The sequence below is a fragment of the Dermacentor variabilis genome, chromosome 8 (assembly GCF_050947875.1).
Source record: "Dermacentor variabilis isolate Ectoservices chromosome 8, ASM5094787v1, whole genome shotgun sequence".
NCBI classification, from domain to species: domain Eukaryota; kingdom Metazoa; phylum Arthropoda; class Arachnida; order Ixodida; family Ixodidae; genus Dermacentor; species Dermacentor variabilis.
Genome location: NC_134575.1, coordinates 72,403,673 through 72,421,770, shown reverse-complemented (window position 1 = coordinate 72,421,770; position 18,098 = coordinate 72,403,673). Strand labels below are relative to the sequence as shown.

The following is an 18,098-nucleotide window of genomic DNA, read 5'->3' as shown; positions in this document are numbered from 1 at the left end:
TGACTCTCGAATGTTGTCTGTTGCTCAGAACCCCAAACCAAATGCCCTCCTTGAGGAAAACTTTCAGCGCCTTGGTCTTGTTGAAGAACCAGTGGTAAAGTTTCTGTAGTACCCCACCGAGCCCAAAAATATTTGGAGGTCCTTAACCGTTTTGGGGCGTGCAACTTCTGAAACGGCTTCCACCTTGTCCAGATTAGGTTTATGTGTGCCTGGAGAGATTATGTACCCAATGAACTTCAATGCTTGTTTGCCAGATGCCACTTTGCTGGGATTAATTGCCAGTCCACCTTAATAAAAAGGAGCACAAAAAAGACGTGGACGAGGAAAGAAACGACAACCTGAATCGGAACTCGATCAGAGCTGCCGATCCAATTGTACGCAGTATTTCAGCAATATGTAGTTCACAAGGGCGCCCATAGACTGGAGCTGGGCTTAACGAGATCTTGGTCCAGCAAATACTGGATGCACCCATCAAGGCTCTTTCTTCTGACTGTTAACAGGACGCAGCTTGCAGATAATTGGATGGTGGCTGCCTGTGTCTGTTTTGTGACCAACCAGGGATATGCAGCCTGGGTAAACTGTGAATACATGGTCAGACGTTCAAGGACTTCGCTTAGTTTCCACCTCTACTCCTTCTGAAGGCTCCCAAAATTACACTCAACACTCTCGGTGGTACCGTGGCATAAATCCTGCACATCTTCAGTAAAAAGTGACTGAAGGGAGCTGGCCACATATTCATCGAGTTATTTATATTTGTAGCACATTTCACAACTGTCTCAGAAATTGGAAGGGCTTGCTGTCCAGCGCCTGATGCATGTGTGAGCCCATGCCGTGTGAAGGTTAATTACCTTATATGTGTCAGAGCGCAGTGATAATCCGCCAACGGCCCATGTGCAGAGATATTCCAGCCACCTCAAGAACACCCCGCCCAAGGAAAACATCGAGGCACAGCTCTGGCAAAAGAAAGCACAGATTGTGCAGTTTGTGACTATAGCCATGAGCAAGCCTCAGAGTTCGTGTTTCTTCCCTGAAGGTAGCACCAGAGCTGCGATGGCCCCCCTGCTTAGTGAGCTGACGCTCGCTACGGGGTCCATGAGTGCATAAAGGACATTGTCATCAATCATCAGTTCAATCAATGGTTCTTTACTCCCGTCTGTTGCGAGCACTTGCAGGGACGTTGCGCAGCCTTCGGCCAGACAAACGGCTACGCTCGTCTGTTTCTCGGGCAATCTGCTTGCAGTTGTCCCGGTGAGTTGCAGCTAAAACAACGGGATTGAGACTGCGTGCTGTTGCAGTAGCGGACTGACGTGCAAAGTGAGCAAAACCGCCAGAACGCCGACACGCGGCACCGTGGTTTGGTGGCTCGCATCTTGGAATTCATTACTCTGATTCTCTTTCGAGTTGGTTCTGTTGCTGCGGGGCCGAACTGTAGTTACCACGTGGATCTGACGCGCGAGCGAGCTGTGCTGATGGGGTCTTGCACTCTGGGGCCCCAGCGTTGAGCGTCGCCGACGGCGGATCCCGCTCAGGACGGGAAACCAACACCACCGCAGGCTGCAGTTGCCACTCTGCGCTTGGGAGATGCGATTGGTAGCTACCCTGGTGTGCACAGACGAATCGACGAAGGCTAGGTCAGCTGCTGCTTGTGCTATTCGCGGTGGCGATGCGTAACGCAGGCGATCTGCAACGCGCGGTCCATGATAGGACCATGGCCCCCTTAGCCATTTCTTTCAGGTTTGCGAAGGTAATGCTGGCTGTCAAGTCTTCGAAGATTGGATGCATTGGTCGTCGTACACGTTACACATTTTACCCTCCCCTTGCACTATCACTTCCCGCTGTCTCTCTTCTGACGACGCTTCGCCGTGCTTCCTCAGGGGTTGCAGAATCTAGCGTCATTTCCTTCTTTAGATCACCACTACTACACCTTCTCAGCGTTCGAGACTGGCTCCGCTATGCGATCAGAGTATGCGGCTAAGATGTGCATGAATTGCTTGAGGTTCTCCGCCGGGTGCTCCATGCGCTTATCCAATTCTGCCTTCAGTTTAAACTTGTAGTCGATGTGGGTAAACTCCGCCGTAAATTCTGACGCGAAGGACTGCCAGTGCGAATCAGGTTTGAGTACCCGCCCGAAAATCGCCACCATTGTTTGGCGGACCCTTCCAACACTGATGGAAGCAGCTTCAAGTGGCCGTCGCTATGAATCCCGGAAATGTCGCAATACACGGAGTACCTCTCCAGCAAATCCTGCGGCGAGTGGGCGTCTTGGCAGCCAACGAACTTCGACGTCGGAACGAGCGTGCCTTTGAGGTTGACTACTAGCTCCGCGTCGGCTACTCCGGCTGTCGCGTTAGGTGTGCCACCGAGCGGCGAAGTGCGCAGAATTTGGCTTATTTCAGCCGCAAGTTTCTCCATGTCCAATAGAGTCCCATTCGTCGAAGCCAACAGTAGTTGGACGATGGAAGCCGGGATCGGAGGCGGGACCGCTGTTGGCTTGTGTTGTACAGGCGAGTCGTGCTCTTCCATTATGCATCCGGCCGGACCTGCCCGAACTTGTCAGAAATGTTTATTTAGTCCGGCAGCATCGCGAGATTACCCACTCACACAGACCGAGTCCCGTTCCACCGCACCGCACGCGGCTCGCTTCGCCGAGGCCACTTCCTCGCGAGGCGACTTTCTTCGCCAGCCGCAACGTCCGCCGTTCCGCGCAATGGTGCGATGGGGTGGATAAGGCGCTAATGAGCGATAACGGCTCATAATAATCGGACCTGATCAGCGCACCTGGCGCCGCCAGCTGCAGTAGTTTGCTTGCGTCATCAATTCACTTTGCGCCGCCGTTCGCAACGGTTTCACCGCAGCGCTGTCGTTTATAATGATCGGATCAAGTTTCATAACATTGATAATGACACCGGGCTGCGTGGAGATGAACAAGTGGCACAATGCTTACGCATACTTAGACAACTCCCAAAGGAGTTTCTGCGTGATTTTTTTTATTGATGCGCAAGCATCACATGGCCCATTGAGCGAAAAAGCCGGCGTCTGTAATAGCGAAACAGCGCCTGAGTTCCCATTGGCTGAGACGTCACGTCACGAGCGCGCCTCGACGCAGCAGAGCAGACGAAACGGAACACTTGTCGCGATAGCGCGCCAGGTGTTGCATGAGGTGAGAGGGCATAGCCGCGACGTGCGTCTCCTTACACCTCAGCTTAGCTGCTATGCGCGCGTACCGTCATTGGTGACCGCTTCTGCTTCGCCGGTCTCTCTTGGCGCAGAAGGACGTCGGTGGCACGCGGTGTTCGCACCGCAAGTTGCTGCTGCTTGCTGGCTCGGGCAGCACGTACCGCTACGGAGTTTGAAGCGTCTACATCGTCGACGGTCGCAACTTCGGTAGTAGCGAAACGTCGCCGTGCGCACTAGCACAGCGAAGACGAAGTAAGGGAGCACGAGGACGCAGCAAAACGAGCGATGAGGTCGTCGGCGAACGAAATCCATCATCGTCGGCAAGTCTCGCACTACTCGGCGGGCGGAATGAGCAGTGGCGCGATGCGCTAGGGGGCAGCACGAAGCCATTCGAAAGCAGCGAATCGCCATGCAAAGCGATCGACTCAAGCGGCAAGAGGACGAAGCCGTTCGAAAACGCGAAGCCGAAGCAAAGCGTTGCAAACGGCAGAAGGAGGCAGAGGCGACGCGCAAGTTACGCAGAGAGGAAGCCGAAGTAAGCTGCGCAGTTGCACCAAGCGGCCACAGACCGATTCGTCAAAGCGTACATCAAGAATCCGTTCGGCACCGCGTGTAGTGTGTGCGACAGATAGTGGTTTTGCTTACGATATGACCAAGGCACCGGAAAAGACGCATTGCCTCCTGGAACAACGCTTCCCAGGTCGGAACGTCACGGCATTCAGACTCTGTCGCACATGCCTCACGTCGCTGAATGATTAGAAGATACCCAACGTCTCCCAAGGCACCAATTAAACCGCAGAGCTCGATAACATACTCCGCATCAAAACTCGAAAACATCACTCGCTGCGCAAGACTCGAAGGACCGCTCAGGTTCGTTTAACTGGACATATATGCTTTCGAATTCGCAACTCATGAGTGCTTAGGTGCCCTCGGATGTTACAGCGAAGCTGTAAGTTCGTCGGGATTTTTCTTGGGCTTGTGCTTATCCAAAAAAATTCGCAGTTCCGCCCGAAAGGCGAAGCACCGATTGCGATAGAAAATTGATAGGAGTATGAAGTAAGAATAGTAGTTTTATCGGCCGTATAAACTTGTAAACATTCGCTTACTAACTAAATTAACAATGATACAATGTGTAAGCGTTACTCAACGAGGACGTTAGAAAGGAACAGACACACAAAGACAGCGCTGTCTGCTTCTTTCTACGTCCTTGTTCAGTCACGCTTACACATTCTATCATGATGGATTTAAACCAATTAGCCCGCCAACGTGTTACGTCTTTTATAATTTAACCAGCACAGTGTCACGCGCACACAGGTAAACATGAAAACATCTCCCTCGGTGCGCGCGGGAGCTGGCTGTCAAAATTCTGGATTGAGAAATCGCGGTAACAGCAAGCGAATTTACCTTCATGCATCTCGCTTCAACGCGAACAAAACGTCGAAAGCACCACGCATACGAAGGTACCGGCACTCGGTTTGATGGGGCCCGCGCGGGTGCGCACGTTGGTCGCGTCGCATAGTGTTCCTGTATATGCTCCCGCAGGGAGCAGAGTTGCGCATAGGTCCGCCGTCGTGATCCAGCTCTGCAGCGAAGCCCCTCCTCGCGCGCGCAGGAGCCAAATGCCACGCGGTGTTCCGCCTTTTTCTCTAGTGGTCGCGAGCTACAAGCGCCAATTGTTCGCAGGCGCTTAGCAAAGGGCAATTCTTAATACAGGCTACACTCGAATGAGTCATTCGTGCAGTCGGAGGGGGTGGGCTTCCAACCAACCGAAACTTTGTATGCACCTATGCAAACACGCATATACAAACACACACATGAACGTACAAATAGGGGGTAGGACCGCCTTCAGTTCCCCAAAATTAGATACTCCCGTGACTCGAACAGCTTCAAAGTTCGCTCGCAAACGCGCACTACGTTGCCACAAAAGGCGGTGCAATGGTTTTCATGCATATGAAGTTGTCTTATCATTGTCAGAAAGCAAGAAATGTTTTAGAGAGTGTTTAAAACTTCACACACGTAAGCTGGACACTTAGCGCATATTGGCTGCCGAAACCAGCCGATTAATGACCGTCGCCAAGAGAGCTATCGTGCCTGCAGTTATGTCAGTGACCGTTAACAGAGCGTCATTTATCACTAACCATCGTTCAAAACAGCTGAACGTTTTCGATACATGCGGTGCAGACACAGATTTAAGCGCATTCCAAATGTTCACATGCGCACATTTTAAGCAAAGCTTACTTTTACGATTCATTCACACCGCAGACTAATCAGCTATATAGTATCACCAAATCTGCAAGTGGAAAAAGATTCAAGATGCAAGAGCTTCTAGATCAAATTTATTTCATACAAGGGAATGCATGAACGGCTGCTGGCAGCAGGCCAAGTGTGCTGGTTCTTGGAACCTTGGGGGCAGAATTCAAAGAAAATGGGAAGGCAACAAGCTATTAAGAGTAACAACAGGTTATTTTTATTGCACTAATCACATCAAGATGGCAAACTTGCAGAGTAATTATTCACACAGTGCAGACTGTAATCTGACAACACATTTTTGGCATCGTAATGGCACAATACAAGTGCCAGTACGATGTGTTTCGTATCACTTCACCAAGGTCCTTGACTTCACATCGTCGAATACCGTACCTGAAACCCGCAGCTGCTCCTCTCAACGCAGGATCGACGGTCCGCTGATTGCAATGGCGATGGCACTGACGGAAACGACGAGTTCGCATTAGTCGGCGATGCGCCCGTAAAGTTGGCTTCTCAGCGGCGCGGATCATTTGACGTCATTTTTCGCGCTCGGCCAATAGCTGTGCGAGCGGCGCCGGAAAAGGTATGCGCAACTCTGCTCCCTGCGGGAGCATATACAGGAACACTAGCGTCGCAGATCGCTCTCAAGGCACACGAACGCCGGCACCGCGCGTCCCTACGGCGTCCGCAAAGGCGTCTACTACGGCGTCCGCGATTCGCGTAGCCAACGCAGTAGTAGGCTTTCAAGAGATAAAGCGCCAACAGTGACAGCACGCTATGAAGGAACAATGACAGGACAAGACACTAATTGTCACGTCTTTGTTCCTTCTTAGTGTGCTGTCACTGTTGGCGCCAACTAGCCCCACAACGTGTTTTACTGCAGTATAGTAGACGCAGCGGTTACCTCCACTCTGTACAGAGCGGCGGGAGAGGACATCGAGGCACCAAAGAGCACCCTCCTCCCTCGCCTCACTCCCCTGCCTCGCGCGCGACAAAAGAGGGCGCGTATCCTGCCCGCGTTCTACCGCGTTCCTCACTCGCGCACACGAGATTGAACCGCGTTCGCCGGCTCTCCGTCACACGCTTTCACTCATACGGAACCTCACGGCGACGGCAAAAATGCGCCTGGAGTGTCCATATAATTGCTATCGCAATAAAATAGTACCGCCATCCAGCGGCCGCGGACACTCAGACAGACCGTAAACGGCAGCTGGAAATGGGGACGTTCGTGCTAACGCCGTTAGACAGAGCGCACCTCCATTTGGCGGCGCGTGAATTGACGTCAGTCGGCGTAGCCCAATGGCAGATGGCGGGGGCCTTCTCAAGGAGAAGTAGCCTAGCAACGGATTTTAGTCATAGAGAAAGTTTTAGTGTCGTTGAGGCTGCGCCATGGGGAGGCCGCGTATACGTAGGTCTGCCGAAGAGCAGCGTGAGCACGAACGACGGCAGAAGGAAAAGAAACGGCAGTACAACCAGCAGCGGCGTGCTGCCAGACTCGAGGAACTTCGTGCGCAAGGCGCCGATCGCATGCGCAAAGCCCGGCAGGACCCGAATTTCCGTGCCAGAGAAGCAGAGCGCAAGCGACGAGCCCGTAAGGACGACGAGGAGCGACGTCAAGCAGACAACGCCGCGAAGCGACAGAGGTATCACGCCAACAAGTTGGCCAAATCGAAGAGGGTCAAACCCAAATCCAAGCGCCAGTTCTTGGACGACGAATATGTCGCCCCAGCCTCTCGGCCCTTCTTCATGACGGACCATGTCGGGACCCGATGGACCCGATCCCGAGCAAAGAGTCGGTCGGCTGTTTCTTCCGGTGAGTCCCTCGATCACGCGCGATGCACGCTACAACCTCAGTCGCTACAGCGCCGTGCTCGCTGTTGCTCGGGGCGGAAGCGAAGATGCTCGCGCCTTCATGAGGTGCGCGTTTGCACTTTAACGAAAGAAAGAGCGAGACTAAAGAAATTGCCGTGGTTGAACGCGGTTAAACCAAGTTTGTCGGGCGATAGGAAGGTTTTGCTTGCTTTGGGAAAAGGCACAGACGCTGCTCGGCGTGGCAGCAGCAGCGAGCGAACTAAGCGTCGAAAGCACAGCGCGCTCGAATATACCAGCACACTGCGCGCTTTATACACATCGCAGATCGCCTTGAGGAGAACCCCGCGCGACCGCGCACTTTGTCCACATCGCAGATCACTTTCAAAACATGGGCGCTCACGTGTCGTACGTAGCAGCCGCCGGTAGTGGCAGGCTAAGTCCCAGTTTGACCTTGCCTGAGCTTGAAGGTCAGAGTTACGGAACCAGGCGTTTTCTGGGTTTGCACGTGGAGTAGTAGATCTGTCGCTCAAAGAATCCGCCTCCATTCCACCCTGTGCTTGACTAACGTCGGCAACATCTTCGCTGTACAGCCACTGTCGCAGAGTAGAATGGAGGCGGATTTTTTGTATTTACTGATGCGAAAGCGTCAGATGGCCTATTAAGCGGAAGACTCGGCGCTTGTCGTCTGTTGCAGCGAAACGCCGGGTAAATTCCCATTGGCTGCGACGCCACGTCACGAGCGCGCCTCGACGGAACAGAGCGGGGGAAAGGGAACACCGGGTGATAGTGAGGATAATGATCTAGAGAAAGGAAAGACGCTTTGTTCCGCAAACACCGTACGTACGCTAGCGCGCCAGGTGTTGCGTGGGGGGGGGGGGAGAGAAGTCATCGCCGCGACGCCGCGTTACCTTCGCTCTCGGAAGCCTGTGTCGTCCGCGCGTTCCTTGTCCGAGCAAGCTCTCCCGCTGCGTTCCGGCTGCGTCTCGGAATGACTGAATGAAACCACGTTTATTCCACATTAAAATGCGCCGAAGACGCTGCGGTGGAAAGGGGAGCGGTGTTATTGCAAAAGGAGAAGGGTAAGGCTGCCTCCGTTTTATTAACGAACGTCCTGGAGGCAGCTATAAGTGGGGGCCGCATAACGCTTGTGGCTGTCGCGGAGCCGATCGCCGACGGGTGGTGCCGCAGGGTCCTGGAGGAACAGCAGTATGGTGCACGCCAGAACTCGATGGCATGGTTCGGAGACGTGGTATCCGGGCAAGCGGGGTATCCGTCTCGGTGAGGCCGAATCAAAAAGCGCCAAGCGTCTCAACGAACTCGCCTTGCCCGCGAGCACTTCGTAACACGAGGGACCGCTTTCGCCTACACAATTCATAAGTACTTAGATCCTCGGATATTTTATTTATTACAACGAAGCTGTTTACCTCTCCCAACCGGCGACGCTTTCATGGCGGTCCACAGAAAAGTCGGATTTCTAGAAATCGGCGATTTAGCGCAAGAAACACATGTAGCGCAGGCGCACACGGGCGGCATAGTGTCACCGTGCGTGATGGATCGCGGCGAGAGTCACCGAACAATGGGTTGACGCTACTTTAAGTTTCCTGCGTAGAAACGAGCGGCGTTAGCGCCAGATGCATCTGAATACGTATGACTCGGTTTACATATAGAAACACACATCGCATGTAACGTATGCACGCGGTTTAGTTAGAGTATTTGCTATGGGTAGGCCACGCAAAGTACAAACTCCCAAGGAGTAACGGGAATACGATGCGCGTAGAAAGGAGCAATATCGGCTCTCGAAGCAACGTCGTAGGCAAAAATTGGCAGTGGCTTAGCTCGGCTATGCCAGGGTATACGTAGCGAAAGCTAAGGCATAGCATCGTTAGCCTTGTTTAATCTTGATTGCAAGTCCAGGTTAGTCTGGTTGTCTAGCTATGTTGCAGCGTTTAGCCAGTCGTTCGGCGCGCTGTTCGTCTGCTTCCTGGGCATTCGTTTCCTGTTCATCTCGTTCCGATGTCGATTCCAGGCCTCCTCCTGCTTATCAGAATTGTCGCCGGCCACACTGCCGCCTCAACTGTGGTTGCGGCGCACGCGAGCTCTCCTTTTCAATCCTCCGACATGTTATCAGGCATGCGACGCAGCTGGCGAAGCGAGCGGAGGCGAGCGCAGCGACGAGGAACGCAGTGTGACGTCATACCAAACTGCGGCTGCAGAAAGGCGCGGCGCTGCGCAGGGGCGGAACACCTGTGGCTCGGTGCTACTAGTGGCGCATGCGCAGTAGTGATTAGGGAGTGAGAGAAATATCCGCGGCGAAGCGCGCGTTGTGACGTCATGTGCCTCCTCGGAGCACCGCCACGGCGAAATCGCTAGTTCGCGGCCAGTAAGCAACGTCGTAGGCAAAACCCTTCGAACCAGGAGGCCGAGCATCGGGCGAGAGTCAAAGAAGCGGAGCGCAAGCGACGCGCTCGCTCGAGCTGCGACGAGAGACAAGAAGCGGAGAACGCTAATAATGATAATATTTGGGGTTTTACGTGCCAAAACCACTTTCTGATTATGAGGCACGCCGTAGTGGAGGACTCCGGAAATTTTGACCACCCGGGGTTCTTTAACGTGCACCTAAATCTAAGCACACGGGTGTTTTCGCATTTCGCCCCCATCGAAATGCGGCCGCCGTGGCCGGGATTCGATCCCGTAGCGGAGAACGAGGCGAAACGCCGCAAGTACCACGCCGACAGGATCGCCACGTTCGAGGGAGCGACTCCGAAATTCAAGCGCAAGTTCCTCGGTGACCGCGACGACTTGTCGCGCGGTTCCTCGACGTGGCGATCCTGTCGGCGTGGTACTTGCGGCGTTTCGCCTCGTTCTCCGCTTCTTGTCTCTCGTCGCAGCTCGAGCGAGCGCGCCACCGTAAAGAACTTCGCAAAGAAACGCAGTGCCCTCGACGTTCTCGCTCGTGCGTTCCCTGGAGACGCCGTGTCTGATTTCGAGGTGTGCGGTACCTGCAAGGATTGTCTACTAGAAAGCAAACTCCTTGTCCTTTCCAAGACTCGCGGATACTCGTGCCCTCCGATTCCGCCGCATCTGCCCCCGCTGAACGTTGTCGAAGAACGGCTAGGTTAAGTGGATGGTAACAGCTTCGAAGGCAATCCACCTTCACAGAGTGGATTGGACCTTCAAATTTTTTTACGTAATTATTATAGCGAAGCTTCCTTTGCCTGCTTTCCCAGGTTTCCCGTGGATGCCTACTAAAACAGGTTAACGTAATTACAGGCTGTTGTCGCAGTCAAGGATATATATATATATATATATATATATATATATATATATATATATATATATATATATATATATATATATAAACGAGAAGAGAGGGGGTTAACCAAGGGTCCCGATTTTTTATTAGTCATATTATAAGAAGCCAACAAACACTGACACCAAGGACAACATAGGGGAAATTACTTGTGCTTAATAAATTAAATAAAGAAATGATAAATTATTGGAAATTAAAGTGGATGGAAAAACAACTTGCCGCAGGTGGGAACCGCACCCACAACCTTCGTATTTCGTGTGCGATGCTCTACCAATTGAGCTACCGCGGCGCTGTTTCCCCATCCACTTTCTTGGGTATTTAAACTCCCAGGGTTCTACTAGGACACATAAATGAAGGCCAGGAAATGGTACCGCGCGCGCTGCGCCGGCTTCGTTTCCATTCAGTTCAGTCTCGGAAAACGGATGAGAGAGAGAGAGAGAGAGAGAGGAAAGGGGAAAGGCAGGGAGGGAAAACGGATGAGACGGCCACGCCTTGTGCGTTCCGCCGCGGAACAGGCGGCCTTCGACGAGGGGCGGCGAGAAGTTGCCCGTGAAAGGGCTCGCCGTCGGCACGCCGATCGAGTCGTTATAGCCGCCTGAGCTCAGGCAATCCGACAGCAAAGAAAAGAAGATCCTGAGCAGAGGGAGCGGGAGGCCGAAGCAATCCGGCACCGTTTCCTGTGTGTTACTTAACCGTGACGATAGTCATATGCGCTCAGGACAAGCTTTGATTACCCCAATTTTTCGGTACGGGAAGGGTTGGTGATTTTTTGTTCCCTAGTCGTGTTGCGCGGTACTATATAGAACATGTCTAAAATTGCGCGATAGCTAGACAGACCCACACTCGTTTTGTTGCCTGTCGTGTACGCTTTTTATAAAACTATGGCAGTGATAATACTAATTTTATGAACGCCCCTCGTAAACAAACTGTACATGAGCGCCGAATGAACACTACGGCTTCTATAACCCTTATTGTATGCTGACCATGTGCGCTTCTGCGTAACCAAAGATAACTTCCTGCATAAAATCTGCGTATATAATAACGGCTCACCGGCATCTCTAAAGCCCACCAAACTGTTAATCGATTGATGAATTATATTGCACGGATTCATTGTAGGGGTGTGCGAATATTCGCAACTTTAGAATAACGAATTAAATAAGATCCGTTTCCATTCGGTCTTCGAATCGAACAGGCACTATTCGTTATTGCGAATATGTTTTCAAGTACCTTTGGAATACTTCAGAAACTCGCCGCGGCGGCTTAGCGGCTATGGTGTTGGGCTGCTAAGCACGAGGTCACGGGATCAAATCCCGGCCCCGACAACCGCATTTAGATGGGGGCGAAGTGCCAAAACGCCCATGTCTCGGGCATAGGGGGATCCCCTGCTGGTCAAAATTAAACCGGAGTTCCCCACTACGGCGTGCCTCACAATCAAATCGTGGTTTTGGCACTTGAAAGTCCAGAATTCAATTAAACTATTTCAGAACGTCGACTGCGCACAAATAAACACAGAATTGTAGCAAAAATACGGTCAGTTATCACCCCGTGGCCATATTACAGACATGATAAGACATGAGAACTTGCGTCGTGGAGTAGGCTACGTCAGGTAAGCGTACTTCGCAACCTGTACAGCAGTAATTCACACTCTCTGAAGAGCCCTGGGCGTTCGAAGAAACTACTTGTTTGCTTGATGAAGTGCTACGTAATGACAGAAACTTGCTAACTTTAAGAATACGGGGATGTGAACGTCGAATTATATTGTGTTAACAGCTGTAGACGTGTAGCTGTAGCTGTAACTGTAGCTGTGTAGATGAGCCGTATATAACAATACTGAAAAATATTTATAGTGGCTCCACAGCCACCGTAGTCCTCCATAAAGAAAGCAACAATGTCCCAATAAGGAAAGGCGTCAGGCAGGGAGATACGATCTCTCCAATGCTATTCACTGCTTGTTTACAGGAGGCATTCAGAGACCTGGATTGGGAAGAATTGGGGATAAATGTTCATGGAGAATACCTTAGTAACTTGCGATTCGCCGATGATATTGTCTTGCTTAGTAACCCAGGGGACCAACTGCAAAGCATGCTCACTGACCTGGAGAGGCAAAGCCGAAGGGTGGGTCTAAAATTTATTCTACAGAATACTAAAGTAATGTTTAACAGTCTCGGAAGAGAACAGCAGTTTACGATAGGTAGTGAGGCATTGGAAGTGGTAAGGGAATACATCTACTTAGTACAGGTAGTGACTGCGGATCCGGATCATGAGAGTGAAATAATCAGAAGAATAAGAATGAGCTGGGGTGCGTTTGGCAGGCATTCTCAGATCATGAACAGCAGGTTGTCATTATCCCTCAAGAGAAAAGTTTACAACAGCTGTGTCTTACCAGTACTCACGTATGGGGCAGAAACCTGAAGGCTTACGAAAAGGGTTCTACTTAAATTGAGGACGACGCAACGAGCTATGGAAAGAAGAATGATAGGTGTAACGTTAAGGGATAAGAAAAGAGCAGATTGGGTAAAGGAACAAACGCGAGTTAATGATATCTTAGTTGAAATCAAGAAAAAGAAATGGGCATGGGCAGGACACGTAATGAGGAGGGAAGATAACCGATGGTCATTGAGAGTTACGGAATGGATTCCAAGGGAAGGGAAGCGTAGCAGAGGGCGGCAGCAAGTTAGGTGGGCGGGTGAGATTAAGAAGTTTGCAAGGACAACATGGCCACAATTAGTGCATGACCGGGGTAGTATTCACTATTCGATTCGTATTCGATCTCAAATATTACTATTCGCACACCCCTAATTCTGTGATTTACTTTCCTTTCTTTCATTTATATTCATTCGGTATGTGCCGTTATAGAGGTGTGTACCCGTTCTTGGTCCATCCAGTATGACACGAGATCATGCAAAATTTCTACATGTCGCTTGGTACGTGTGGTACTTTACTGTGCCTACATCACCAATTCTTCCCTCGACAAGAATCGTATACATCGCATTCGACCTTGTGACGTAGCGGCGCGTATCTCTCACACAGCGCATCCGCCTGATTTGGAGTTTGCATATCGGCATAGCATGCGAGCGATGTAGTGCATATAAAAAAATTGCCTGACCATAAAGTTGTCACCTTTGTGGTGCATAATCATAAACATGGCACGACATTACACGTTGCATTGGGTGAAAGTAAACAAAATTGTGCGTATCGCCGTTACTTGTGAAGCATTTAATAACCCGCAGATTCAAACACGTGCGTTGGATCTGCATATTGTCACGTGGTGGTGACGTTGAAGAACACAGTAGCAATACTGTGAACGACAAAACTAACTTTTACTGGACGAACCTGTGCCCACTTGACAGGCTACACTTATGGCACAACGATAGCGGCGAACACGGTCGGCGATCGTCGAAAATCTGATCAGCGGGTCAAGCGCGTCGGCTTTTATAGATCAGTCGTCGAATGTTCCAGAGTAACCGCTGGGACCCGCGTGTCTTCCATAAAGTTCTACATTATTCGCGTCGCGCGTACATGCAATCCGATTACACAATTTGCAGTGAAAGACAGTGGACGGAACCATCGATAACATTCCAGAAACTTCTTTTACATGCAGGCGCGTCCTGCGCTGTGCGATAACATTTGTTAGGCGGTGAGAAGTGGTCGCCCGATAAAGAACTACACGTGTCAATATTTATTTGTACGTTTTTGTTTTTAATGCGTTAGCATTAAGAGTGTCGAAGTGGAAAGTGTGTACGTGTGTGAAGTACGTGGTGTAGATCTAGAGGCCACACAAGCACGCGCGCTTTTTGTTTGTGTGTGCTCGTAAATATAGTGCAACTGAGGGTGGTCGGCTATGGACCACCGTCAATTGCACTTCAGTCCTCTAAGAGCATAAGGACCTGTGTCGAGTGAGCTGCTGAACAAACACCCCGCAATGTGGTCAACGCCTCCTACATTATAGGAGGCGTTGATGTGGTTAACGCGGTTTGAATCAATGACCGGAGACTTCAGATAGGTGCGACGTGTAATGCTGCATTTTTCTCGCGTTTGCCCCCATTTTTCCTTCTGTTTAGTTTCGTGCCTTACCATTGACTCAGTTAAGAAACGCACGGGAAGTAAGCGTGAGGTGCTCGTCAAATGACAAGTTGCTCTTGTTGGTCGCACGGTGCGCCGGTGGCGCACATGCGGCCAGCGTTTGTCGGTACCGTGTGGGTGTGTGCAGCATCATGCCCGCGGTCGCGTCCGTCCGTGCGCTGGAATCGTGCCAACTGTGGCCTCTCCACCGTGCAGCGGCGCAACTGGCGCAACCTCCTCCCCTCTTTAGCAACCGGCGCGCCGGTCGGGGGCGCAGCTGCGCATAGCAACCGTGACGTGATCCAGTAGCGGTAGAACGAGAGCGCGCACATGGCGCGCGCGTCGGCGGTGGCAGCTGCGCCATAGAGCTGCACTGGCTGCACCGTCGCTCCATGGCCGCTCCTTCGCCAGACGTCGCCGTCGCGTTGCAGTCGAGTGAGTGAGACGCATGGCAGCGAAGCGGCCTGGCGATTCCGCGCCAAGCGGTTCGGGGAAGCGGCAACGGACGCCGGATTCCCCGAACACCAAACGCCAGAAGAACAGGGAGCGAATGCGCATGCGACGATTGAACATGTCACCAGATGCAAAAGCAAAGGAAGCAGAACGGAAACGCCAACAACGACTGATTACATCGCCGGATGCCAAAGGCAGGGAAGCAGAACGAAAGCGGCAGCAGCGACGGGCGATATCGCCGAACACCAAAGCGAATGAATTGGAGCGCAGACGGCAGCAGCGACTGGCCATGTCACCGAACAGCAGAGCCAGGGAAGCGGAGCGCAGACGGCAGCAGCGTCTGGCTATGTCACCGAACAGCAAAGCCAGGGAGGCGGAACGAAAGCGGCTGCAGTGGTTGTCGCGACCAGGCCCATTAAAAAACGCGGATAACACAAGTGGCACACGCCTACAAGAGGGAGAAGACGACCGACAACCAGGCCCCAGCATAGGCGACAATGACACATCGGGTCCCAGTACATTCAGCACCAACTACAGCAACGCACCGGGTCCAAGTACGTGTAGCGCAAACGCCTCTCTACAAGTCTCGACACACGTATCGTCGAGATGGTGCATGCGGCGGCTACGTACTACTTCGAGAAGCATTTCGTGCAGAACCCATTCGGGGCCGTGTATGCAGTATGTGATACTGCGGCGCCGTGTACGACATGGGGTAACCACAGAACATCTGGGCAACGCAAACGACGCAAAAGCTTCCCTACCCCTCTTCTGGCTTCTGGATTGGATTGGCGCGGCTCGTTACGTGCTTGCGCGCGCTTTTCAAGCGCAGATTGGTGTGCGCCTGGTTTCTGTACAGATTTTATACCATCGCTTGTCGCTGCTTTCCTTTCCTCTGGGTTGATTCGGCGCGGCTTGGTGCAGGCGCACAGACTTGGTGTGCGCCTGCTTTTTGCACTGGGCTGTCAACACATCGCTCGCTGAAACGAGCGTCGCTTAGCTCGGAAGTGCTGCGGTGCTGCGCCGCGGGCTTACCGTGTATGTAAGCGCGTAGCAATGCCGGGAAACATTCATACAAAAGCGAAGGGTCAGAAAACTGCGCTTTATTTTCCATTACTTTGTCATGTACCCTCACACTGAATAGCGCCGAGCGATATCGCTTCTAACAAACTCAGAAATTGGTCTTTGCAGCGCGTGTGGCCATTATAATTGACTCCCACCACAGTCATGTGAGGTGCGACTCCAGCAGCGGTGCAGTTACCCTGCAGCCGGCGGAGAGCAGCGAGCTTCAGCTTCAGCGGTTGAGCATGCTCGACTGCGTGTCGCTCTGCATAATCGAGGAAGCTTGAAAATACGAAGTCTTGCATCTGTACCTGGGCACCGGCCTCCATGTTCGTGAAGCTCCAGACCGCCAGGTCCACGCTACCTCAACGTTCCAGGGTGAGCCGTCCTTAACAGAGCGTTCTGCTGCAACGGATCCCGGGGCTACAAAAGAAGCGATCGCTCGGCGCTACCCAGCGTGAAGGTACTTGACAAAGTAAAGGAAAATAAATCGCAGTTTTCTGGCCCTTTGCTTTTGTGTGTTTCCCGGCATTGCTGCGCGCCTACATGCACGGTATGCCCGCGGCGCAGCACTTCCGCGAAGAGACGCGCGATCGATGTGTTGAAAGCCCAGTTATGGTGCCACCATAATAGCCCAGTGCAAAAAGCAGGCGCACACGCAGTCAGTGTGCCGGCACCAAGCCGCGCCGAATCAATCCAGAGGAAAGGAAAGCAGTGACAAGCGATCGTATAAAGTCTTAGCGTAGAAACCAGGCGCACTCCAATCTGCGCTCGGAAAAGCGATCGTATAAGAGCCTAGTGCAAAAATCAGGCACACACCAATCTGCGCTAGGAAACGCGCGCGCACGCACGTAGCGAGCCGCGTCAATCCAATCCAGAAGCCAGAGAGGGGGGGGGGGGGGAGTAGTAATAGGTCAGCGTTACCCAACATGGTATATGCAGTGGGTTGACCACAAGGCTTTCGCCAAGCACACTTTAGAATTTCCAAAGTGTCTTCAGTAATTTTTTCATATTAAACTTGCATAAGAAATCTTTGAGATCAAGTGTAGCCCAATTGTTGCCTTAGGCAAGTAAGATAATTTTCTTGCAGCTGCTTCAACCTGCGCCATATCTGTTGAAGAGCCCCTGGCAGCGTAATGTTTTCCTTACCCAGTATCGGGTATCTGGGTGTTCTAGCACTTTTTTTTTCGTGGACCGGTCCCGAAAGCAGCGCAGTCCACAAATGTGGGCTGATCCCGAAAGTAGTAAAGTCTAAAAATGTTGGGAGGATCTCTGAGATGGTGCAGTCAAGGACGTGGGCTAATTCCGCAGGTTGTGTTCCAAAATGTGGGCCGATCCCAACGGTAGTGCAGTTGAAAAACATGGGCCGATCCCAAAGATTGCGCGGTAAACAGAATTATACAGTCCGACACTCTTACTCCTCTCACGCTAGGCTTGACACGACAGACTGCTGTGCGTAGTGATTCTACCCCATTCTCGCCACCAACTCGCTCAGGAAGACATAGTCCTTGATCGACTTCAGCTAGAGGCTAAATTGATTCAAATATTCAACTTTCTCCTATTGCCACTTCTTTATTTACTGTATTATTTAGTTGGCACTGATATTTATGAGTGAATTCTTAATTTAACAATCGGTTTAAGTTTTTCTCGGGCTGAATTCGCCTTTTTGTTTGTATAGGGAGCCTTTTTTTTTTTTTTGCCAGCCACATTTGCTAGTAACATACCCAGCATCAGGATTTGTTGGAACTGAATTGGTTGACTCTCACTGAAAAAAAAATGATTGAACCCTCGTACCTTCCGATTCGTGGCCCATTTCCAAGATTGAGTTGCACCTTTTCATCAGCTGAGGAACAGGCCACCGACACGTCAGCTGGCAAGCTGGCCCAGCAAGCTGTCTGAATTGTGTGCATGGCACGAGATTCAACATTTCGTATACGTCTCACATGCACTTTGTATAGAAGAGCCGTGACAGCACGCG

At 51.7% G+C, this 18,098-nt stretch overlaps 1 protein-coding gene across 1 annotated transcript in view; it reads left to right on the top strand.

Moving 5' to 3' along the window:
- Positions 1–18,098, top strand: part of LOC142591439 (uncharacterized) — a 38,841-nt gene that overhangs the window by 14,024 nt on the left and 6,719 nt on the right. The window lies entirely within an intron of this gene.